General features: G+C 45.1%; 1 protein-coding gene across 2 annotated transcripts in view; it reads left to right on the plus strand.

Moving 5' to 3' along the window:
- Positions 1-27,198, plus strand: part of LOC118300135 (transmembrane protein 211) — a 90,011-nt gene that overhangs the window by 59,913 nt on the left and 2,900 nt on the right. The gene's annotated exons all lie outside the window — the stretch shown is intronic.

Raw genomic sequence — 27,198 nt, forward strand, 5'->3', positions numbered from 1 at the left:
TAACCTCTCGTTGCACCAGCAGTCCATACAGGTTTTTACTTTTTGCTTGCACCCTGAAAAACAAAAAACAAAAACAGGTAGGGAAAGTTAAAAATTAATATTTGACTTTTTATAGCAATTAATGATTGCTGAATGTTAAATCTGCCATCGCAGGCGCCACGATGAATCCTCAAGGAGGATCCACTTAATGCAAATAGATTCATGTGTCACACCATCTGTCCTCGTTTATTTTCGTGTCATTTTGATCTTTCCTTCGAGGAGGACAGGGGAAAAAATGTTACCGCTGACGTCAACTGCGTGAAGACCAAACTGCAGTCTTTACACACCCTGCGCCACAGACTGAACCAGAGGTGGACCGGGGCGAGGCGGCTGCTCTTCCCACCTCCGTGGAGCTTCTATTTACCTGCCATCTTGCTTTGGGCCGAAAAGACTAAGAGAAAGAGAGGGTCTAGAGGAAGAGTTGTATGGAAAAGCAGGCGGAATAAGGGAAGCGGGTCGAGAGACTTTAGGAGAAAGAGAGAGTGAAAGCCATGTGAAAATCCATATACATGATTTATACCAGCGCGACTGTGCGCGGTAGGCAGGAGTTATCTTTTATTTATGAGGGCATCAGCGGCAAAGCGCCCAGATGTTAAGCTGTGTGGGGATCTCATCTAGCCAGAGTCGCTCTCTGGCTATAAAGCTCGAAGGTAGGCTGTTCAGGGCGGGGGGGGGGGGGGGGGGGGGGGGGGGGGGGGGGGGGGGGATATGTGTGGATGAGCGACAAGGTTTTGTCTTCTTTGACAGAGAGCTTTAGGCTGAATAGTTATGGCTGTAAACAGGAGCCTCGGAACTTCTGTCAATGATGGAGTCATTTGCTGGACCGGCACTTTCTTCGGAAGACAAGACACTTGTTGTTTTCTCTTCTGTCAACAGCTCATCGAGGAGGCGCCGAGGACTCGTTTTCATTATGGAAATGATGACCCCTCATTGTCAACCTCTGAAAAATCTGATGCAAAATCTCCACGGCGAGCTCCATCATCATCATTATCATCATCATCATCAATCTAACCTCACATTAACACCGCCCGGATATGAAAAACACGCCTCGCACACTAATAGCACTAATAAAAGATGGTCGCTAATGTTGTGCCGCAGCCGCGCTCGGGTGGAGGCTGCCGACGGGGCCAGCGACTCGCGCTTTCACATGTTTACCCTCTAGAGGGAGTTTTTTTTTTTTTTCTTCCTTCATAACATGGCAGCTTTGGTGACAAATGCCTCGCAGCCCCAGGGTGGAGTGCAGAGAGATCTGTGAACTGTGACAGAAAGGGAAAGGTTGCGATGTGACCAGGTCACTTAAAAACCCCTCCAGCAAACCAGCGGGGCCAGCAGTTGTGTCGGTTTAACTGTGGCTTCTTCACAGCTCTGGCAGCTTTGGCTGGCAGGACGACCACGTTTCATGCATCATATAACCAGTGCGTGTTAATTTTTACAAAGGACGTACAAGTACTGTAAAAAAAACCCGCACCAGACTCCTTTTGAGCTTCTCCAATACCTGGTTCTAGATATTGCTTGATCCTTAAAAATCAAGCGTTGGATGATATTTTCAAAATCAGCCTGGCCCTTTGAAGGTCAATTAAATGTAATAATAATAATAATAATCATACATAATTATATAGCACTTTTAACAATGCTCAAATACACTTTACATCGGTTAAAAGGACTCACCCTTTGGCTATAAAAAAACAGTAATAATGGAAAGACGTTGTAAAAGAGGAGCTACTGAAATGACACAAAATGAAAGCTTGTATGACTGAGCATGTGAAGTATGTGCTTAAGAAAAGAAGTTTGCTGTCTTTACAGGGAGACTATGCTTTGTGATGGGGGCTGTTAACTTGCCCCCCCACCTCTGCTCCATTATCCCAATTGGAGCAGTTAGTTACAGTAAATGGACAGTCTTTAACGGGACACTTCTTGGCTGCTGGACCAGGTGCTTACAGTACGTTATAAAACGCGTTTCTTTTCTGAGCTGACTGCAGCTTCTTTATAGCTCCTTCCCTATTTGCAATTACTGAAAATGAAAAAAAAAGGTTTTCGTTTTTTTTCGCCAAAGTGTACTACACTACCAGTTTGGGTTATTAAAGTATCTTACTCTACCTTAAAGAGATCAAGACGGGGAAAGAAGGAATCCCTAAACATTTGCAGTTTTCCACTCGAGCGACCGGGGGCATCCCCTAGCCGTCCCATGTTTGATAACAGGAATCCATAAAGAGACCACCATCAGTTTCGCACTGCTGCTGATGAAAGGTGTAATTTCAGCCGCTGACAAATAGGGACTGTATTCTGTGTGCTTGAGGAGCGTTTTCTGTGTGTGCATGTGTGACGGTGTGTGTGTGTGTGTGTGTGTGTGTGTGTGTGTGTGTGCGTGTGTAACACAGCCAGCCGAGAGCAGGCAGACAAAGAGCCACTCCCTGCTGGTCGTTGTAGGCGGTTGTGTAGATGGCCGTCGTGTTGAAGCACTGAGCGAAGGCTGTGCCTCTCGGAATAAAACAATATATTCCACAGCACGGGGGATGTAGAGTAATATAAGACATGTTATTGTTTGTCTCCTATCATGGGGCTTTTTTTTAATATTTAGAAATATGACCCACGGTATTCTCGTCTAAATTAGGTCACGGCCTCTCCCAGAACAACTAACAAGGAAGGTTTCTCTTTCACAGGCTGACAGATGTTTTTGTTTTTTTAACATACATCGACATCAGAAGTTATTAGTTTTTCATATCATCCAGTCAAACCAACAATCTTTCCTGTGTTTTGATAGTACAGTTTGAAGTTTGGACACAAAGGCAGATATTTTATTGACATTTCCATGTCAGTGTCACTGGACGTCTTTAGTCTCTGTGTATACGATACTACTAATGTTAAAGCAATGATTTCAAAACCCTTTTTGTGCACAAAATTTTGAATACAAGACATCATTTGAAAAGAAATACAGCAGCTAACCTTCAATAACTGACATTATTCTTTTTTTTAAATCTCTCCACCATAAATGTAGGTAACTATCGACCCGTCAGCTGCTAAAAGCTCCATTATGATCACCAGCTACCTGCCAACTGTGACTCGTGTCTGCTATTTGGTGCAGGTAGTGTTCAGTGAATCTTTTTAATGCTCTTCCTCTGATCACGGCTGACCACCATGACTGAAAATGATGCTCAAGTGTGGTGAGAGAGAACCAAAGCAGTACATTTGCAGGTCTGGACAAATTTAACTTTTAACTAAATATCCTCTTGTTAAAATTCAAGTTGAATGACTCTGGCAGACAAATCCAAAGAGTCTTATAATAAAATCATAACAATATGGCGAATAGATTGTATTTTTCATCCTCCTTATATTCTATTTTGTCATGTTGTCTTCAGCTTCTCTTTGGCTAGAATGTTGTAAAAATGTAGCCTTGTCAGGCTCAATGTCTGGAAGTGCCGAAATCTAGAAGGGGCAGCAGCAGTTCAAGCAGTTTTTGAAAAATAAACTTATTTGCAGTTTGCCAAAAGGTGACAATATATGTCCAACAAAACCTCTGAAGTTCACAAATTTACATTTTTAAATCTTGATTGAGTATGAAATGTTACTTCTTGTTTTTTGTCCTGTAGCTGTGACGTCCTGGACGGTGACGACACAACATCAGGGGGACAATCTGAATGAAGAAAATGTAATTTGTGAATATTGAATTGAATGATAATGGTTTTCAATCTCAATTGTCAAACCAAGATGTCTATTCATATATTGAACGTTTCATTACGACCTAAATCAGCACTTCAATATGTGCTTTACAAATTGGAATATCTGCTGTGCAAATACGATCAGACATTCATTTCTCTACTTCAGTTGCCCTCTGTTACTGTACTGCCTCACATCCAATAACACATCATTAGGACAGACCTACCAAGGGAAGCAAATACGCACCAGGCATCACATTGGCCTGTATGGCATCTACTCCTCATGGAACCTCCATTATCATAATATCCCTGGGCTGAGCACCCCATCCCACAGGCCAATGGGGTCTTTATTTCACCACTCCAATAATGGAAAGTGCCTCAGAGCCCTGCCAGACCTCCAGGTTTAGCCCGCTTAGTGTTGGGCCATTAGGGATATTGTGAGGATGCGTGACTCGTGTGCATATGTGTTCTTAGCGTGTGTTTGCGTAAATACGAAAGCGAGGACAGATGCAATATGGGAATAAATCACTGGCAGTTAATGGGATTTCAGTATAGGAGCTTGTGTTGTTGACAGTTTACTGTAGCCCCCCCACCACAGTGTGAATTATTAAACGGCTGTGAATTCCTATTAGTGGTTTGCGACAATGGTACAGACCAGACAAAGAGGTAGATGCACACACACACACACACACACACACACACAGCAGCTACACACAAAACAGAAAGCAGAGAAACAGCCACATGGTGCTGGAGTCTTTGTCATTATTACAAAAACAAACAAACAAAGAAAAAACCCAAACACAAACTGAAAATTAATTTTGTCAGATCTGATCATAACTTTCACAAGTTTTTAAGAATAACTGAAATGAAAAAGGTCTTAACAGCTTGTAAAGAAAGTCTACACTACATGTACACACACACACACACACACACACACACACACACACACACAGAAAACACATATGACCAACAAGAACAAGGAAACTTCGCTCTCCAAGTCACCGGGAGCTTTAATTTCATTTCCCAGTGTTTGCCTTGAGATGAGACAAGTTCATTTGCATTTCCACACTCCGAGTAAATTCCTAAGCCGCTCCTCAACCCACCAGCAGGGCAGAGACACACAGAGAGAAAAGGAAAAGCACGAGAAAGCTTAGGCAAATTTGGGAAGCATTGTTTTGGTCTGTGGGTGTGTGTGATGTGACCGCGCCCCCGTGTCCGTCTCATTATGCAGATGCACAGGGTTACAGTGGCTGCCTGCTGGTGTGTCAGCGTGTGTTTGTTGCAGTGTTTTACTACCTGTTCTCTGCTGACCACACAAGCATGTGCACCGTGGACGGGACTACTAAAAGCCAAGGTGCGCCCTCGCCCGAGCTGTCTGTCAGCGTGATTGTTTGGCTGTTTGGGATCGATGGAGCCTGGCCCACAGGCCAGCCACCGAAATCCATACAGACAGCTGGGAAAGATGAGATGGCAGTGGGAACACAGGCTGCAAGAAAACTGTCGCGCACACACACGCAAACACACACAAACACACACACACTCTTAAACCCCCACTCCTTGTTTAAATGGCTCCCCACTGTTTAAGACCCCATCGATCAGTTAGTGAGCGTGTGGCATTTTGACTTAAAACGTGCATGGATAATGGGCTTGGCAGGCACCATGCAGATAGTGGGACAGCAGCCCAAGTAGCAGGCAGAGATGGGAGAGGGGGGGGGGGGGGGTCATTAATCCAGGGGCAGTGCTGTCATGCCGTGACATAGCCAACAGGCTGCAGCTGGATTGAAGTGCATCTGGAGCAACCCCCCAATCACCGACCCACCCCTCTCTGGAGCAACGGTCTGGCCTGGCCTGGTGCAGTCGACTGCCAAGGCAGATGGTACTGGCTGGGCATGAGATGTGCATGGGCAACGGTGTGGCTGATGGGAGCACACAGACATGCTTTGGCTCGCACTGGGCACACTGGTCATATTTACTTAGCGAGGGAGGGTAATGTGGGATCCGTGGTGGTGCATCGCGGGTAACTTTATACGGCTGGACATCCGGGGGACATGGTGGGGATCGGTGGCCCTGACGAGACTCTCGTCACAAACCTGGGATCAGACCACTCGGATGTGACGGATGAACATTTGCATTGGGCATTACTATTTGTCCTTTAGTCCTCTGCAGCGAGTCAGAGACAAGTGATTCTCTCCTAATTTGACAATACCGACATGTGGCGCTTTTCGATTCCGGTTCCACGAACGAGCCTCAGCTATCCATGATATTACAGAGTTAGTTTGCGTACTTTATGACTCTTAACAGTTTCCGTTTCAGTGGTTTATTGTCATTCAAACATGTTAAGACATGAAGGAATGAAATCCGTTACCCAGGACATATATAACAGTTTGCAGTGTCCTGGCTCAAACAACTTGTGTTCGTGGTTATCTGTGTTGTGTCATACAACTCATAAACATGGTTTTGTCACAAAAATAAGAAGTAAACACATTGAGCCTCACAAGTAGAGACATGTTTGTCTTGTGGTCCACTCACTATCTGTCAAGTTGGCTAAGGATGCTGATGATGATGATGATGATGATGATGATGATGATGATGATGTCTTGAAAGGTACTGACTCATGAGGACCTTCTGCCACAGCGGCCACTTACATACTCTTGCTTTGCAGGATACCCGTCACGCTTCAGGCTTTTGACTGTGCTCAGTCGGTTTGACTCACACAGAAGAAACCGGCCAGGCGGCAGTTATTGGCCGGTCGCTCGCGGTGACCAGCCTTACAGATTGGTTTTGTGGTGATATTTAGTTCACACATTCATCACGCTCCGCTGTCCAGATCTCCGAGCGCAGGTCTGCATATTCAGTTTGTTTTCGCTGTTCAATCAATAAGCGCGCTTGTCAGGGGCCCTCACCTGTGATGCATCAGTCTCCTGCACCACCGTCTGGTTCCTGCCCCAGCAAAAATGACACCGTCATTACAGACTAAACACACACTCAGTGCTTCCCAAACTCAGACATCAATAAACTAATCACACACACCCCGGGTGCAGGCCAAATGCCGCGTCAGTGTGCCAGAACCTCAAATGTCAATGCTAATGAATGTAAATATATTCAGTGTAAACCTACACACACACACACACACACACACACACACACACCCACCAGTTGAAATGTTGGAGGGCAGAAAGGTGGAACAGTGAGCAGAGGGATGAACTTGTCTTGTCCCACAAGCATCGTCCCCACTGCTGTGCTGACGGAACGATATTGTTTTGACTCAATTATAGATTTGTGTTGTCCTTTCCTAATTATACAGATTCTTTTATGCTCTTTTACAGTTTCAGCGCATCACCTCTCATCAGAAAAGACCAGGGGAACCAAATCGAGTCGCTTAATTATCCCAAACCGCAGCGAGGAGAAAGTCGCTCACGACAGGGAACGCAATTCGCATGACGACAGAGCATGAGCACAGGCGCTCGTGTGTGGCTGCCGTGTGTACCTGTGTGTTCAGCCGTAGCCCGTTTGTTCTGAATGTACAAGGTGCCGGGACGTGATGAGCATAATCTGAACCACATACGGCCGCATTCTTGCAAAAACCGCAGACCGCTCCATTTTAATTATCCCACAGTATTAAAAAGGGCAGGAGGCCACGGTGTGTGCACGCGCGCTGGACCAGAGAAACCTTATCACCGTCTCATATTGCTGGGGCTCATTGGGTCTTGTGCTGCGTTGTGTCTGCTCAGTGGGGTTAGTGGAGGAGAGACCGTGATGGTCTCATAGCTGCTTTTTAGTGCATGCTAATGGCTTATTAGAAAATTTCATGGCCAAAGCTGCACGGCTATTCTCGTTACATGCTACTCAGTACTCCCAGAGTGCCGCAGCGTAACGCCGAGGACGGGGAGAGGGCCTGCCCTTGGTTTTGGGTCTCGCTCTGTCAGTTCTTTTGTATTTTGTGTGTTTTTGTGACCCTAAACACCAATTGTATTGGCTGGTGTATTCATAGCTGTTGGATTTATTGGTGGGGTAATAGATACGTCCCCCATCTCACACTTCATATATGTTCTTTTTTTTGACAGTAAGTCCTTTTCCTTGATGTGATGGAGGCCCTATATGCCTCTGTCAGCTTAAGTCCTCTCACAGCCTCTGGGTCATTAAAATGGTGTCTGTCAAACACCCTCCAAATTAGACACAGCACCATTGCATTTAAATGGACAGAGTGTTTGTGTGTGTGTGTGTGTGTGTGTGTGTGTGTGTGTGTGTGTGTGTGTGTTTGTTGTCTGAGTGTTTCTGCTGTTGCTTAGTGACAAAGCAGTTAATAGAGCAGCCGTTGAAGATGTTAACCAGTCTTTGTGCTTTATGATGAACGCCCCAGTTATCATGATAATTTGACTCTGGGGAACCTAGCGCCCTGCATCTTCCTTGTTTCTTCCTTTTCTTTCTTTTTCTTGGGTTTTTCCAGACATTGGTGAGATGCTTTTGGGATGACAAAATGTTTTTCGTACACAGCGAAGCGATAAGTGCTGATTTAAGGCCGTAAAAACAAGGACTGTACCTTGTTATTAAAGCAGGACCGCCACCTGGCTTTGTCCGCTGCCTACTCATCCTCCCACATACATTGTGACAACCAAGTGGCCTTGCTCTTCCCTTTTTTTGTCTCAGTGGTAGCAGCAGCTTCAAAATAAAGCAAGATGTTTCGATGCCTCCAGAAGATAAATCTCATTTAGCATGCCAAGGAAGGGAGTGGAGATAAAGCTGCTTTTGTTTCTGCGTACAAGACTGTTGAAATCCTAAATACATACTTTCAAAAGCTCTTTTTTTATCATAAATCCAAACTTATTAGTTAACTGTCACATTCTCATTTTTTTACTATCATTTCTATATTGATGAGACACGTGATTTTGCAATGTTGCCTAGCTTCACGGGGAAGACAACAGCCCTGCCTGCCTCACCATTGTGTAATGATAACACTTACTGGACGCACACATCCATCGTGTCAGTTGAGTGGCCAGCACAAGCACAACCCAGTGGATAACTGCACTCGACCACAAAAATACAAACCAACTGTAGTACAATTTTGGCCCAATTGAAACCAAGGGTAGGGTCGAATTTGTCAAATTAGCTTAGGAAGTTTCCTAAATCTTGACGTGACCCGGAAGTATTTCCTCAGCAGCCATGATAAGAGCTGTTCGGATTCTCTAAATGCAGAGAAAAGGAGCTTCAATGCTTCCTTTCCTATCTCCTTTAGCATAGGGTACACTGGACCTTCCTATATGAGAGTAAGGAGATATATAGACGCCCCACGATTCATTGCGGCAGCGATATTTAACGTGACGCGTCATGCACGGACTTAACTATTCAATCAGAAGTAGAAGTAGAAGTAGAAGTAGGAGTACGACAGTATGAATATGACCCAGAAGGGACACTTTTACATATGAATCATTTACATGTGATATCACACTGTGGTAAAACACACTGAAACACGCTGGATGGAGCTGCTGTTTTTTTTTGTAGTCCATCTTCAGAAATGTGTAGTTTCATCCACGGCAGACCCACGTCAATAGTAGTATAGCGAAAGTCGAGTCGGCTTCTCTGAGCAGCGCTGTCGGCTTTTCCTAATTCCAATCAGTCCTCCTTCACACCTTTCATTGACCTCATCACGTTTTCCTCTGAGGTCAAGGAATAGTAGACAGGAAGGACATTTCTGCCGCACCCCATACCCAGACTTGGAAGATAAGTAGGATTCAGCCATGACAAGCTGCGTGTTACAAGTAGAGGGCTGAACATGATAATCTGCAGCCAGGCGGACATGTTTGATTCCCAGTGTCACCCTCGGCGGACCTGCCCACCCACCCCATTTCACCTCACTGACCTCAATTCCCGGGGCGATGATGATGAGTTCCTCTACTCTTTCTTGACAAATTGCTCAGCGGGCGGGCCGAGACAAGAGGAGGTGTCAACCAGGGAGAAAGCATCCTTCTTCTGCTCCTGATATGACTGCAAGTGAATTGGATCTTGTGTCTCGTGGTGGCGGAGGTATACACTGGGGAGTTATAATCCCGATTTGTATTCATGTCTAGTGGAAACACTTTTTCTTGAAGTGCATCAAGATCAGAGGAATGTAAAATACAGGCAAACACCAGAAGACAGTGTGACAGAATGAAAAATCTCAGTCATGCACAAACATACAAATGTGCAACAGCTGTTCAACAAATCTGCCAAACCAAGTATCCCTAAACGTCATTTAATCCAGTTTGATGATACCCTGAAAGCGTTCTGCTGCAATGAGGACAACTTGTGCCTTGTTGTCACAATTACACAGCCATTACCCTCCTCTCACGGTGAGTCCACTCTACCTATCAGTGTGTTGTGATAGCTGCGATTTGAAGGACAATCAACATGTCTGTGTGTGTGTGTGTGTGTGTGTGTTGGTCAGAGGGAATAGTTGTTTAAATCGAGCTTTGAAACCACGTGGGCCGATCCAGAGGGGCGAAACCAACCACAGGACAATGGGTGTTTGCCATTATACTGGACTCACCTATGTGTGTATGTATGTGGCCACACAATACTGTAAATGATTCATGACGCATTTAGGTTTTGTGAAACACTTGACAAGGAAAAGAAAGCTCTCAGCAAAATTGCACATCAGCATGCCGAATCTGTAAAAGGTGTTTAAGTTTTCATTATGACGCAGCATCAAACTTTAACTATGTCACTTTTTTAAAAAAAAATGATAGTAGTACACAATCATTTATCCTTGCCTTAACTGAATTAACCTTTTCTCAACGAGTGTTTTCCAATACCACTAGATACTTTCTCTCATGTATTTTCGGGATGCCATTTTTTGCCATGATAGATGTTCAGCGGGCCCAAAAAAAGAGAAGTGTGTATGATTAAGCCCCTGAGTCACGGCTGAGTGAACAAAGGTCACACCTTTGACCTTGATCGCTGACACCCAGCGACGGAGAGAAAAAGAAAGACAGAGGACGAAGCATGAAAGAAAGTAGAGCAAGGAAGACCATTGTTACCGAGCCTCTGTTCCCAAGAAGGACCAAATGTTATGCAGTGTGTGTGTGTGGGTGTGGGTGAGGGGCTCAACCACCCGGACCGCTTTCATTGAGGCTGCTATAACCAAGGGATTGCTTTCACTGCATTAGTGCTCGTCTCCCCTGTGTCTCGGTGGTCCTCTTGATTACCTCCCTGGTCATCCTCGTTACCTAAGCTTTCATTTACAGATCTGAGAGCATGTGATCGATCAAGGGACAGAAGCCATTTATTGTCACCGAGGGGCCTGAGGGCGGATTTCTGTTTGGCTCCTTGGATTAAAGAAAAAGATGAGTGATTCAAGAGCAGGCTGCTCCCTGCTTTGAGAAAGTAACTTCAGAAGATCAATGAGAAGACACGCGGGGTGTGGTTGAGAGGAGCTGCCGAAGTCCCTTTTTCCTCCATTTGCATTGGCGGCACTTCAAAAAGGTTCTGTTCATATGTGCGAGTATGGATGTATCTGTGTGTAAGTGTGCACCTGTGTGCCACGCTCTTAGTTAGCAGAGGGAGGAAAGAAGGATGCTCATTAAAGATGTAAGAGATAAAAAATCAAAGCGTTTATTAAAATAGTACGCTCTGTCTGGAAGAGACGAGTTTATCACAACAGCTACATGATGTTGATAAGTCATTTCAGATTTGATTCTGGGAGTGTTTTCCCTCACTCTATATTCTTGTTTCAATTTCTTTTTCTTTAAACGAAATCCTTAACATTGCATAACAGAACTTTCCTGGACAATGTAAAGCCCCTAAATGCGTCACCAGCTTTAATTATTTCGACTTAGTTTCAGAGGAATCTGACTGTGTCTGTAATCTTAGCAAAGCAGGCGGCTCTCAATACTACAATCCCCATGAGCCCCAGCAGCTGTTGCTATGGAGATGAGGCCGGTCAGAGGCATGAATCAGAGTGGTAGCAGATTCAAAGAGCTTTCTTGTTACAGTTGACAACAAAACATGGCACCACAGCTGCTGAATGCATCCACCAAGTCCTCCGATCTAATCAACCATATACATCGACTCCACCCTCACATTCAACACCGGCGAACAAGTGTACCAGACCCTCCACGCCATGATAAAGGCAATATGGTTTGGTTTAGGCATAAAATCAACTTTGTTATGTTTATCAGAAGGTTGTGTTTTGGGTTAAAATACGTTCTGTGTCATGGTAAGAGGATGTTACGTTTTTTTCAACACTGTTATTTTTAGACTCCATCCTCTGTTGAAGCCCTTCTGTGTGGATATTGCATGTTCTCACTGCTTGCATGGGTTTTCTCCAGGTGCTCCTACTTCCACCATCAGTACAGAGGCATGCAGGTTAACTGGCGACTCTATGTTGCCCAAAGGTGTGATTGTCTGACTGTGATGGACTGTGAAAAACTGACGAGCTGTCCAGGGCATGCACAGCTTCTCGTCCAATGTCAGTGGGGATCGCCCTCCCCTCAACATCAAGGGATAGGCGCTGTAGCTGATGGATGGGTGGGAAAAAAAAAAGCATCTGGTTGGAAACCAGTAAAGTGATAGTAATAGATGAATTTGTATCTAAAACTTTTTTTTACTTCAAGCCACTTTAGAATATATGTCAGCTTGCAGGAGTTGGGGTGTGACCTGACTAAGACCTTGTCCAATGCTCGTCCACCTACACCTGCAACCTGCACCTCTTGGATTGTACTAGCTTTCAAACACGCTGTATCCACGCTTCACTACATACCGTGGTGCTTTATCATCTATTTTAAGTCTAAATGAGACCATCATTACAAAATGAGCATCATGCTGTATTGGAAAAGGCTTGAAACTAGAGATTGAGACCATAAATTCATCAGGAAAATGTTTACTGACGCTATAAATCAAGTGAGAAGTAATTTTCTCATTGTCTTCTGTAGAAACTGTTTTTTTTTTTTGCAAGCAGTGTAGTCGCCCTCTGCTGGTCACTTCAAAGAATACAGGTTTCATGGTCACGGCGTGAGCCATGACAAAAAAACTTCTCATGTTGATTTTCCCATCAACTCTCAGTTATTATTGTACATTTCCTAACCTCTGTATGTGCACATATACGAAAGTCCTCCTGATACATCGCTAGGTGGCTAAATCTGGTGATTTAGGCAAGATTTGTTTTTCACACAAAATACAGTCTTTGTTTCCATTTGGAGTAAATGTGTTTGTGTAATATTCCCAAAATAATTAACAATTTGGATATTGCTTGTCACCTTTTAACCAAATAGCCGTCCTTCTAACACTTCATTCAACCATTAAAACCATAAAAAATTAACAGGAAGCAATTGGAAATGGATGAGTAATGACAAAATAAAGAAAGCAAGAGCAGTGCCAGGAGGAAAGAAGCCCATCTTATCTAAAGGGTTCATCTGTGGCAGGCATGCTGCGGTGCTCCATCTCTTGTAATGAACTTGATCCCAGAGATCTGCTGATCAAATCATCTCCAGCCAGAAGCACTCCAATTTGAGAGACCGGCCAAGAATGGAGGATGAACCGACACATTCCCTCCACAGAGGGGAGGCGGCTCGCAGGAGGGCAGTTCTCCTTCCCCTGGGGTGCGGTGGATTTCTGAACTTGAACAATGGCTCTGAGATCCAGCTGAGAGACATGATGAAACAGAATGCAACAGGAATCCCATACAATCACACGCACACACACACACACACACACACACACACACACACACACACACACACACACTGACTAAGATGGACCATTCCTTAAAACCTTGTCTTCAACATCTCCAGTGTGTGTGTGTGTGTGTGTGTGTGTGTTTGGATGCCTGTTAAGATACTGCCCTATCAGGTCTGTTTGACTCTTCCTTACATGACACACACTTAGAAACACCTGAGCTCTACACTGCAGCCTGTCGTTGTTATGACAGACATATTCTTCATATACAGTAGGAGTCCTGTCTGCTCTGAACCCCCCACTGTTCCTCGTCTCTACCTCCACACTATTCCTGTTCCCTCTCCGAACCAACACACTCACACACACACACACACACACACACACACACACACAAACACACGCACACACGTCACGTCTGCTGCAGGTCTCCTCACTTGGTAGGCCATTGCGGTGCAGGCCGGAAGGTAATTTTTTTCCATTTTTTTCTTAATGCCAGTGGGTCAGGGAGCAGTGGCAGGACAGAGTTTCATTACAGCAGCCCAGCAGGGTCCCAATGTCTCCTGTAGGGAGTCATTATGTAGCTGCCCCCCCCCCCCCCATCGCCCTGCCACCTCCCCATCTCCATTCTCCCACCCACCTACACGTTCTTCATAAAGGTTTTCCTACAGCATATTGTCAGATAATGATCCTCATCGTTTGTATTATCAGTGCTTCTGCGCTACAACATCCTCCTCACGTTTCTTACTCCACCACTGCTGTGTCTTTGGACACTTAAGGTCATGTTGCATAAGCGTGATCAAGCTAAAACCTAACTTAACTTTTCCACGGGGAAAACAACAACAACAACAGCAACACAACAAAGCACATAATATTTCATAGCATTTGCAGTGCCCCCAAAATATCACTCAGCAAGTCTGTGCACACTGCTGAGCCAATATTGGATTCAAGACACAGTTCAGTGCCACGGCAGGCACACCACCTGCTGAACCCTCAGACGGAGCAAAATGAGAGGATTTCTCCATTACTGTTCTCAGATGGTTCTACGGTGAAAGAAAACGATGAGCTTATGCAGCTCTGAAAATGCTCATTAAAATCAGAAGAATCAAAAATATTTTGAAAACACTCCAGGGAACATCTCTTTTCGGATTTAGTTGTTTTGTATCTTAAAAATAATTTTATGAGGGTACTGATTTTCAAACCATAGAAGATCGCTCTTTGTGTACCATCGACCCTCTTTTTCCTAATACAACACTAGTACACACAAACACACACACACACACACACACACACACACAGATTGAGATCAGGATTAATACACCGGGGTGTTCATTTATTATTTTTAGATGTTCTGTCTGCAGACTACACAACACAGAGGCACATTTGCAACACACATGCACTTACACACACACACACACACACACACACACACTGATGAATGGGAGCTCATATATGGTCACTGAGCCCAGGTGCAGGGCTCCTGATCTTCTTTTGTCTCCGGCAGCCTTGTACACGTCAAATTCAAAACCGATCCACCTTCTCTCTTTCTGTGGTGCTTCGTAAAAACAAGACGCAGCCGAGGCGACACTTTCCTTAAAAAACTGTCAATGGATGTGAAAATATGTTTACAGAACTGAGGTGAATTGCTTGAGTGGGGCTTTTCACATTTTCTCACTTGAAATACAGGTTTGTCTATGTGCTGAGTGAGCTGTATAACCCCCAGGACAAAGGGAGCCCATTCCAAATACATTCTGCAATTTGAAAAAAAAAACAGTGTGGCGATCAATTGGAATATAAGTACCCTGTTCTTAGCTCACCTCATGAATTCATGCATTTTGCACTTTTCATTATACCCGTGGTGTTCTGCAGGAGGTTATGAGTTGTTCAGTATACTCTGTCAAATAGCTGTGGTGTAGTTACCGTGTTTTTGTGGGCGTGTAAATTTATTCAGCGAGATTAATTTTGTCTTCTGTGCTGTTCTCCTGCATGTGTTTGTGGGAAGGCGAAAACCCACGAATGCTGTGGCAGCTTTAAAGAACCGGTAAAATATGTCGAGGCTCAAGTATAAAGCCATGTTCTATACGTACATTATTATGGTATTTTTTATTAGTTATCTAATGTGAAATAATATCAGTAAGGACCTGCCATTTGTTACTCTTAATAGCTTACAACCGGGCTACACAGCATTTCACTGCATATGTGAGTGGATATATATATAAATGCATATGTTTTTTTTCCTGAAAATAGCCTTGTGGGGACATATAAAGTTGAACCACCTTTCTTCTACTTTGCATAATATATCCAGGACAAGACATGTAATAAAGGAACACATCGTAGCCAGTGTAGCGTGTTCCGCAGTGATCTGCGATTGCTGCGGCACAGCTGGATTTTTGAGGCACCTGCCCCGTGCCACCGGGTTCGTTCTGACGTTCACTGCTGACATTCTTCGTTGGACCCGAGGCAGCGTCTGAAGCCAGGAGACGTCTCGCCCTTCGGGCTCGGTCTTCAGGGCCGAAGGCTGTCAACGCGATCACAGGGGTTTATGTCAGGCACATGTGTTCCACGCACGCCATCCCAAACAAACACATACACAAACGTCAGCGGTAAAGCAGCGGTAAAGACCGTCACACAAGCCGTCGTCTCCACTCACGGACTGTTTCCTCCCACTGCACAGCATCGTCAACTGCGAGCGAAGGTTTCCACACTTTGATCGATGTCTTCAATCTAATCTCCACTTTCTTTTCTCGTATTATCATTATTTATTTTCCTATCCAAGCATGTGAGGAACTTTGTCTCCTCCATGCTAATTCAATTTGTGACGTGGAATGGATGGATCCAGTGACAGATTAGGTTTAGTCATGTTAGGGTTGCACTTGGACACGCGCCCCACGTGCGCTGCAGGCCGCCTCGTGAAGGATAAGGAAGTCAAGGACAAGCAATTTGTCTGAGAAGTAAATTAATTTGCAGCATAAAAAAATAGACGGTGATATTGGAACTGCGAGTAATTAAAATGATAGATTGGAGGCAGTGTGTGAGATTCATGTGTCATTGCTACGTTGCTCCCAGGACGGAGGTTTACAGTCATAAGCAGGAATTCAGATGGCTCAGTAGGCTCTGCGGGCTGGGAGACACACACTTGAGGTGGTCTTTATTTGGAGGCTGTGAAAAATGGTGTGCAACTAACTGCAGGCGCTGCCGTTCTTTCATTCCTTTGTTCCTCTATTTCACTTCCCTTTCCCCTTTCTCGTCCTCGATCAACGACTGGCATACATTATCCCCAGCAATATCGCCTTTATTTCTGAGAACAATCCGCTGACCCGGGGTCAGCTGCTTTTCAGGAACTGCTCCTCGGTAGAAAGCAGTTTGTACTAAAACGACATTTGCTCACAGCAAATTATATCTTAGGGCTAACCAGCTGCCAGCTCCAGCAAGAGGTGTATTCATCCACTCACCTAAATCTCCGCAGGAAAGCAAATAAAGACGTTCAATTATTCCTTTAGAATTATCTCTAATCTGTTTGCAGTACCATCTCTATGTCTCCTTGTGCTGAGAGTTTTCACAACATGCTCTCGTACTGTTCGTCCTTATCTTTAATGCTCAGTGTCTGCTTTGTATGTTCTTATCTGTGTGATCCTCTTGTTGCTGCGGTGCCAAACACAGAATCACTAAAGCCTCACAGAATCGCATATGATCTCCAAACACTTGTACGACTTAAAAACGCAAAGAGCGTAAGGAACTAAACAAACAACTAAAACATTCAAATGGACTGTATTCATACAGGGCTTGACACCGAGTTACATTCACCTGTTCATACACACATACATACAGTGCTCCTATAAAGTATATAGCACTCCTCAGATAATATATACTGCTATGTATATAAAGTAGACTATGTAGAATTTAACTTCCCACAAACTTTTCATTGCTGTGTGGACTGACGTAATGAGATGTTCTTGGGCCGCCCCCCACCCCTCTCAGCTCAGGGGCCCCCACGCACTGCCTGCGTTTCCTACCCTGTTGCGATGCCCTCGCCTCCTCTATCAATTTCCATGTACGCAGCCATTAGGGGCAATTCAGGGGTTCAGTGTGTCGCTGCCTTAAGACGAGCCAGAGATCGAACCGCTGGCCCGCCGACTGGCGAACAACCCGCTCTGCCTCCTGAGCCGCATGTCGGCCCCGTCATGACCAAATGCACCCTGGACCGGGAGGGGGGGTTGGAGCTTAGGGCAGCATGGACGTGTCGGTGAAAAAAGCAGTCCTATTACTGAGTTCTGATTGACCAGTCCACGGGCAGACCCACTCCCGCCAAAGATAACGGAAGCTATTTTATTGCCCTGCTAATCTCTCCCCACTCCCTGTAGTTTATTTCCTCACCTTCTCCTCTCTTTGCTCTCTGACTCCAGTCAATGATCTCCTCTCTCACAGCGCTCAAGGTCAACAGTTTTTCGGCCTCCCCCTCGACAGCACCGGGCCCTTTTCCAGATGAACTGAATCCCTTGCGGTTCAAAAAAGCCCCAGCTCTGGAGACATTCTGAGCACGTGCCCGTGGCTCGTCTCACCTCTGTGGCGACTAAGATGCGAGCTGGACCGAACCAAATGGATTTTTCTCCCACTTATGCTAGAAATCCTTTCATTGAGAAAATACAGTGGCAGCAATTGGTCATCACACACCACTGGTTGTCAGATCTCTTCATTTACTCATCTGAAACTCTGTCACTCGCAGTTCTAACTGCTTTGATTGTTCTGTCGCTTTCATTGAGACAGAGCTCCAGTTGGCAAAATAAAATCAAATCATGTTATTAATTACAGGTCCATCTACCAAGGTGCTTCACCAAATATTTGAAATCGTATTTCTTCACCCTCCACGCTTTCGTCCCTTCCCTTTCCTCTCGTCCGTAATCTTCTACAGAAACATTTATCAGGGAGTCGTGTTTTAGTCGCTGCACGTGAACGCCGACCAAACGTTTCCAGGAATGTAGGTAGGTAGTTCGGAAGGGACGTCATTAGCATAATTTCCCAGAGGCGCACGAGCTCAATAATCAACATGGCTGTGTGCAGCTGGGAGCGCAGCTCATCACATTAGGATGGAGTCCCTGCTGTTTGTGCCCATGCTCCGCCAGGTCCCGGCTGACTACCAGGAGATTCATTGCCGGCGCCGTTCCACTCCCAAACAAAACTTTCGCATCGAGATTCCCCCCCACCTTGAGCGGTCGGAGGGCTAGAAATAACAGAGGGAACTCATTGCACAGGGCTGCACGGTGGTGTAGTGGTTAGCACTTTCGCCTCACAGCAAGAAGGTTCTGGGTTCGGATCCCGGTTCAAACCAACCAGGGCCTTTCTGTGTGGAGTTTGCATGTTCTCCCCCGTGTATGCGTTGGTTCTCTCCGGGTTCTCCGGCTTCCTCCCACAGTCCAAAGACATGCAGAATGGGGTGAGGTTCATTGGAGACACTAAATTGACCGTAGGTGTGAGTGTGAGAGTGAATGGTTGTCTGTCTCTGTACGTGGCCCTTTGATAGGCTGGCGACCTGTCCAGGGTGTCCCCCGCCTCTCGCCCAATGTTAGCGTGACCCTTAAATGGATAAAGCGGTAGACGATGGATGGATGGACTCATTGCACAATTAGAGAGGTAACGTTTGAGACTCTGGCGGACCATCTGTTGTTGTCTGTGCACAAGTTATTTCCATTGATTAAATAGTTATAGATTTTTTGGGGTCTTTTTTTAGAAAGAGCAGCCCCATTATATGTGGGGTTTTCTCTGGGGTTTTCTCTGGGATGCTCACACGTCCCTCATCTATTCTCACTGTCACATCCTTGATGTTGGACATCCCTCCTCTTCCCTCTCCGTGATGCCAAACATGCAGATGTATCCAGAAGTGTGCGTTCGTAGCATGTCAGGTGGAAAACTAGAAATTATCCAGTCCCATCTCCGTTCGCCCTGTAGATAAAGGGGGAAATGATTGTATTCCTTGTGTGCGGCCGGTGCAGCCAATTTCCCGGGGAGACACACCAGTCACGTACTGCTCCTCTTGTGGTGATCGGAGATCAAGCGATGTAGTTTAGACGACAATCTTTTGGATTAACCTGTGGAAGTGCAGCTGAGTCAGGCACTGATCCCCCCCCCCCCAGGGGTTTTGTGCCACTGTTCACCTGGACTGTTACGTATAAACAGATATTGTTTTCAGTGTTTTCTGCTCCACGCTGTCGTTGTAACTTGGAAATAAAACATTTACAACATCCAGCCTGATCACATCTGGGTTATTGTTACCTACATGGGACGGGACCTGTTCCGTTCCTGGAATAAATGCTCAGGGAGACAGGAAGATGAAGAATGTGGCGGGGGGGGGGGGGGGGGGGGCAGAAAGTAGTTCTGATGTATAGCTCTGGGCTCGCGTCTGTAATTAGGCAAATACTTCAGATTTTTTTCCCCAGCATATGTTTCCCCTCACCACATTTTGTCAGTGACAAACGTGGGCAGCGGCTCGCGCAAATGAGTGTTGCCTAGGCAAATCGAGATTTGTTAGATTCATCTTGTTGTCGTTGTTGTTGTTGTTGTTGTGTATTTAACTGGAAGAATGCAGGCATTAGCCTTGGCAGAGAAGAAAAATATGTGTTTTTTATTGTGGGTGTGTGTGTCTGTGGATGCCATTGCTATCCGAGGGAGGTTTTGTGGTTATGTCAAGGCCACGGTCTAGTTTGTGCGCTCTTCCGTGTGTCTTTGAAGGGAATAATAGCAGCCAGATAATGTCCCCCGCTTGGACAGCAGCCCAGATAAGAAGTTTCTTTCAGGAGTGACTGTGTAAAGTTTGTGCTGCCGGCGACGCGGACGACACAGGCGGCACACCGAAAGGTCCTGTGTTGCTCTGCGCCTCTTCTTTGAACGTTTCTCTATCTACCCCGGTCCGACTGCTCTCGTCCCGGTGGAGCTGGCGGTCCCTATCCTGGCTGTCTGTTTGGCTTGTACGTCAGGGAAGATAAGCAGGGCATTAGTCTATTCTGATATATTCTAGATCCATCTTGCCGGCGGCTACGATCCTTGAATGTACAGTTTATTGTATAACCTGGCCGTTCTTTTTTCTCAATGTCAGCGTCTCCTGCATGGCTTGTTATTATGAAACAGTTTTAAAAAACCCTGTCCTCTAGAGAAGAGCACATAAAGACATTACTTAGTGAACTGTTCAACCGTTAATCTTCCATGCGAAATTTACAAAGGTTTAACAATAGTGCACTGTTTAGACAACGTGTCACTTTGCTTCAGAACAAGGCAACTGTACACCCAGTTTTGTAACGTGTGGGAGTTGTTCCACTGCAGGCCAGCGCCTGTCTGTCTGGGCCCGGGTGACAATAATCAGCGTTACTAAATATATTTTATGTAGCACAAACAAATAGATGACACCGTGGCAAGAGCCGAATTAAAGAGTGCTGCATCCGCCGTTGGAGGGAGCCGCACATTTCCTATGGAGTTTAATTCAATCCTGTCTGCTGCTAACAAGAGTTATGAGAGTCAGCACGGGGCGGCACAAGAGATTGATCCAGAGCACAGGCCTCGGTATTGTAATGAAATGGCCTTGGAGCTCACAGAATAGAATTTTTTTTTTAGTAATATCTCGGGGGAAGAATAAAAATTGAAGAACATTGCGATAGATAAAAGGTGAATGAATGAATGTCTGTATTCCTGACATTTGCCAGATTTCCACATGTGATCTCAGGCCCCTTTTACGCTGATACATGGTGCGAGCCATCGTTTGACTTGGGCGTCTCTGGGTTCGTGTCAGTGATTTTTCTACGTCAGAGGTCTTTCATCCACCTAACCCCATTCTGCATGTGTTTGGACTGTGGGAGGAAGCCGGAGAACCCGGAGAGAACCCACGCGTACACGGGGAGAACATGCAAACTCCACACAGAAAAGCCCTGGTCGGTTTGAACCGGGATTCGAACCCAGAACCTTGTTGCTGGTGGTGCTAACCGCTACACCACCGTGCAGCCCCTCTACATCAGAGGTCTGTGATGAAATTGATTTAGGAGTCACGCTTGGACGGCAGGTTATCACACACCTTGCTGCCCTGCAAAACTATTGAATCTCTCTCTCTCTCTCTCTCATCGTCGGCGCCGCAAACCTGCCCTTCGCCTGGGAGCAGCTTTCTATTTCTCGCCACACCAACGAGAAAGAGATTCGAGGTTAATTTTGTCAATTCGGTCGGTAAAAGCCGTGCGGAAACTTTGTGTGCTGGCGCAATGCTTTTCCTTCCTGTTTTATTTAATGTTCTCTCCCCTACCCTACTGCACAGACCTTTATAGAAAAAGGAGAGAAGCGAGCATATAAAGGTGTGTTCCATCCATCGGTGAACATAACGGGCTGCGCGGCCTCGCAGCTACCTGTGAAAACTGGCTGTTTTGTCTTCCCAAATCGATATACTCCCTCCGTCTGGAGTCTGTGTGCACTTCAAAGCCGCACACTCAGACAAGTTGTCAGTCTAATGACGCGCGCTGCTAAATTCCACCGGCATGTGTATTCAAGGAGAAAATTAGAGTGAAAAATTAATTGGAGAAACTCGAAATAATGCAGAACGGCTGTTTGTCTGAGCTGATTACTGATTCTCAGCACATATTAACATTTGTGTCTCTCTTAGGTTGAAATGCAACAGGCCAAAACAGAAGAGAACAAATAATGATAAGTGAATTTACAGTCAATTTGGCATCGTACTCGTCTGATTGGGGCTGTCGCGCTCTCTCTCCACACCTCTCTAATTCCTCCCTGGAGGAGAAAAGGTCGAGCCGGACTTTGCTCCCTGCTTGTTCTCACGAATGCGGGCCATATTGATTGAGGGTTGGGATGTTAGTAAGCTCTCCGCTCCTCAGGTCTATTAGGAAGTAAATGATGGAGGCACTTGTAGCCTTGCGCTGCCCGGTGGCTACTGTGTGAGGACGGCTCTTTAAATGAGGAACTCGAGTCCGTCCGAGCTGACCGGTGCTGTTTCCTTTCTCCTCACGGTGATAGTAACGCGTCTCTGTTTGAATCTCAATCTAGGAGATTGTTATGTTTGTTGTTCATATCAATTTCAGTAAGAAATCATCTGGGCATTCTGCTGTCATGTGATGTCCACAGTCCCCCTGCCTGCTGACTAAAGCTGCATGGCGCTCCTTTGTGATTCTAGGCAGAGATGCACTCGGCGTGCACTCTGGTGTCTCTCCATGACGGCTTGGTGTCACGTCAGCCTCTCATCACGCCGTCCATCCCTCACAGTATTAGACCAGAGGGCCGTGTGTGTACAGCCCTGTTGAACTTAAGGTCTTTCCAGCCCGTTGAATGAGACAAGAATCGCGTTTCAGGCAATACGTGCAAGCATTTCTATTAGAATAGAAGCAGCGGTTTTATTCTGCACACTCTTCTGCATAAGGCAATGTGCAACTCGACTGCTGCCCGCTTCGATTCAGAGATGAGGGGCGAGTGACACGGGTCCCTTGAGGCAAATGAACACACTTTAGCGCGGCTCCTTTAGCAGCCATGAAAAAAAGGCTCTATGCAACTTCTTATAATAATATCTGAAAACAGACTCTCACATGTAAAATCTCTGGAGTTCCCCATTTGACACGTGAAATGAAACGTAAATAAACTTTGCTTCGGTTCCATCGTTCACCGTTTTGGGAGGATACAATTGATCCATTTTGAGTTTGCCTCTAATGGGGGTAGATTTAAGAGGTGTTTTTTTTTAAAAGTTTGGCAGAGATCCAGTCTGCCCGAGCTGCGGCTTATCTGATCCAGACAGCCACCTTGCATTACCCTCCTGCTCCGACTGATAGTATCCAGCCCTCGCCCGGCTCACCTGACAACTCGCGATGTCTGGAGTACATCCCTGTATTGATTATTTGGGGTTTGATGCTCTGCTGTCTATTGTTTTCGTTAATTCAAGTTTACTTTAAACGCCACCATTTCATCGGAGGAGGGAGGTGTCTTTGTGTTTGCTCCCGCACGTAAAGCCGAGGATAGTGTGATGAAGAAGGTCATTAAAGTCTCATTAGTTCGGTGAGCTTTGAGGCCCTGGGCCCCTGCAGATAAAACCAGGGGGGCCACGCTATGACAGCTGGGAGGGATGGGACCAGGGTTGTGATAGGTGGGGCTGAGACGCAGACCCTCAGTGAGCTGGACAAAGCACACTCAAGAGATCTCCCTTTCCTCACCCCGATCGCACAGCTTTCTTTGTTTTGTCATCCTGCTTTTCTCCACCTCTACATTCGTCCCCGAAGCCCCCACCGTGCATCGAGAGCATCAACAAAAAGCCTCTTCCTTCTTCAACCTTTCCTTTTCCTCACTGCCCACGCAAACCATTGATTTGACACTCATACAGCTGTTGCAGGGCTGCACAGTGGTGAAGTGGTTAGATCTTTCACCTCACAGCAAGAAGGTTCTGGGTTTGAATCCCGGTTCAAACCAACCAGGGCCTTTCTGTGTGGAGTTTGCATGTTCTCTCCGTGTATGTGTGGGTTCTCTCCGGGTTCTCCGGCTTCCTCCCACAGTCCAAAGACATGCAGAATGGGGTAAGGTAGATTGGAGACTCTAAATTGACCGTAGGTGTGAATGTGAGAGTGAATGGTTGTCCGTCTCTGTATGTGGCCTTGTGATAGGCTGGCGACCTGTCCAGGGTGAACCCCTGCCTCTCGCCCAATGTTAGCTGGGATTGGCTCCAGTCCCCCCGTGACCCTTAAAATGGATAAAGCAGTAGACGATGGATGGATGGATGGATGGATGGATGGATGGACAGCTGTTGCATTGATACTCTCACGAAGCCACTGTTTCCCACTGACCATGAAGCGTCTGCCCTTGAAACTCAGTTAAAAAAACGACGCCTCCCGAAATCAATGCAGCACAGCAACTGCTCACGTTGGAAAGTTTAAGCTTTTGCAGCAACCCCCAGCTCACCAACACTTAAAACAACTATGACACTTGGCATTGTAATGGGAAAATCCAGGCGGCACTCAGAATAAATAAGAGCAGCAATGATGGCCCCGGAGCGCAGTCGATAATTGCTTGGCAGCGCAGGCCGGGAGACTTGACTCAATTTGTAAAAGTGAGCCGCTCTCTGGCTGCATGGGCAGCACCGAGGAGAGTGTCCGAGGAAGCCGATGCCACGGAAGTGCAGAGTGAGCTTCTTCCCCCTCCTGAAGCCCTGATGTTTGGAATTGAGGAGTGCAAATGGATTTAAAGAGACATGAATCATTCTGCATTAGAAGGTTCTGTCAATTACATCTCATCAGTGCTTTTTGTTGTTCAATACATTAAAAGCACTGTTCTGCCAATAGTGGACTTATAAAAATGTCAAGGACATGATTTATCTTACACACAGGCCACACACACACACACACACACACACACACACACACACACACACACGTATATATATAACACAAGCCAACAGCAATACTTCTCAGGGCAAATGGATCTACTTCAGCAGTGATGAAGTATTATTACACACTTGATTTTCAGTCAGACGTTTTTTCTGAAAAATCCTCTACTGCCACCAAGTGGCTCTTGGTTGGCTCATCAGGACAGTATGTACATTTAGCCCTTGGGAATTTAAAAGGCCGATTCCCCTTAAAAATTATCATAAACAACCTGTCAAAAAAGACGTTTCCTCACTTGCAAGTGATGTTGCAGGTTTTTCTGCCAGAGTTTCGAAATGTCTTTCATTGTAAACTCTTTTTATTTCTTTTTCAGAAAAAAATTCAAAACTTGTCTATATCACAAATGAGTCCCAACCCAAGGCCTGTAAAAATGTTTCTTTCAAAATCAGCCTTTGATATTGACGTCAAAGCCATTTTGTGGCATTCGTGACAAGTATTGTCAAAATATTAAGGACAAGTATTGTCGGATAGACAATACTTGAGAATGTTTTTCTGTATGCCGAAACCTATTTCATTTACAATAGATTTGGAAAAAGCGTGCAAAATTCTTAATGAAAATGATATTGAGGGTACTGCAGTTCAACAGTTTTGCACAAATATGATATCAATTGATATTTTTTCTGCAAATATAACCTTATATATATATATATTTGCCCATGTTTGAGGTCTCTCCCGCCAATTGACATGAAGATATTATGAGTTGAAGAAACGAGATGTGGTAGAATTTTCATAGGCCCTTGTGGGGTAGCTATAGTATAGGGCATAACAATCTACATGGTACGTTTGGTTATTAAGGGTATAAAGTGTAAAGTACAAAGCCCTTCAGTATTTCCTTCATACAAAAACAGACGAAGATTTTGAGAGATATTTTACCTATGGCAGGAAAAAAACAACTCCCATTTCAGGATTTCATTTTTATTTCAGTATCTCTCTGGGCTGCGGAAAACAATCAATATTTCAGAGGCTGTGACACACAAGCAGAGTTGCTAAGCTAAACCTTCCTCTTCGTTGTTTGTTCCTAGAGGTTAAAAGGCCTATAAATATTTATCTATGAAGAGAGAACATAGAAACACTTTGGCACCTAATGAACATACATGAAGCTATTTCCACATGTTCTCGCCCCTTCTAGATAGCCCACATACTATTTTGGTCCTTGTGGCCCAGCCTCTGAAATATTGATTGGAATAAAGAAATACATGTTTTCTGTAGTCCTGGAGACACTGAGGGAAAAATATGTGATTCTGAAATGGACATAGCTAACCCACATAACACAATATGATGTGCCACACCCTGTTCTATTCATCACAATATCCTTTAGTGGTAGATACTTGACATATTAACAAAAGCAACATTATAATAAGATTGCCTTCAAAGAAAAAAATAATGATTGATATGTCTGCAAAAAAATGGGTTTATGATATCCTCAATATCATTGATTTTATTTCATTTTTACTTTTCGAATATAGGGCCTAATAAAAATAAAATGGCATGCAGTACAGGCTTTTTTATGTGACTGTCTTCCATCCTATACAGTTTGCTAAGGCTAGAAATAACACTTTAATAGATAATACCCAAACATGGATTTCCAAACAAGGTGTCTTTGTTTTTATATTTAAACAAACTGGCATTGGACCAACATATACCTGAGATGACGCTTGAACCACTTCTGGATTCTGTCTGATTCGACACAAAATGACCCCCACAAAACTATTCAACCTAATCAGTGGATTAGTTGGCATTACGGGGACAGTTTCTTTTTCAATGCTGCGAAACGCCACAAAACTACCGCACTGTACATGGTTTTTCAAAAACTCGACAATGGCACTCAGCAGAGCGCGTACCACCGCCGCCAAGGCCAACAATCCTACACCTGGTTCAATTCCACTCAATTTTATTTGTATAGCGCCAAAAAAATCACAACATACATTATCTCAAGTCACTTTACGTAGTTCAGTGTACAGAGACACCCACCAGTTCCGACAGTGATCGAGCACTTGGCGTCCGTGGAGAGAGGATAAACTACAACTCCCTTTTAACAGGAGGACGTTTCTAATAACAGAGCCCGACTCAGTTGTGGGCGGAAACATCTGCCTCGACCGGTCGGGGCGAGAGGAGTGAAGAGGAGAGAGAGAGCGGGAACAGTTGTGTAACCGTTGATTTTCTAGCTTTATAGTAGAAATATAAAGGAAAAAAGAAGTGGTCAAAATTATTTATTTGTCGTAAAACATGACAAATAATCCGGTTTAGAAGTTTGGGGGTCGTTTGAGAAGATAGAGGTTTTGGTCTTCACATTCCGGACGTGGTGGCTTGGTCCATCTTTACGTACAGTTCTATGGTCAAGACATAAGCTCCTCAGCGAAAGTTATAATACCAAAAACTATCTGAATGGCTGCGACTAGAAGAAGACCACCTTTTAAGAGTTTCATGTATTCGACTGATAAATCTGATTTTATAACTTCAGA

The sequence above is a fragment of the Scophthalmus maximus genome, chromosome 2 (assembly GCF_022379125.1).
Source record: "Scophthalmus maximus strain ysfricsl-2021 chromosome 2, ASM2237912v1, whole genome shotgun sequence".
Lineage (NCBI taxonomy): Eukaryota > Metazoa > Chordata > Actinopteri > Pleuronectiformes > Scophthalmidae > Scophthalmus > Scophthalmus maximus.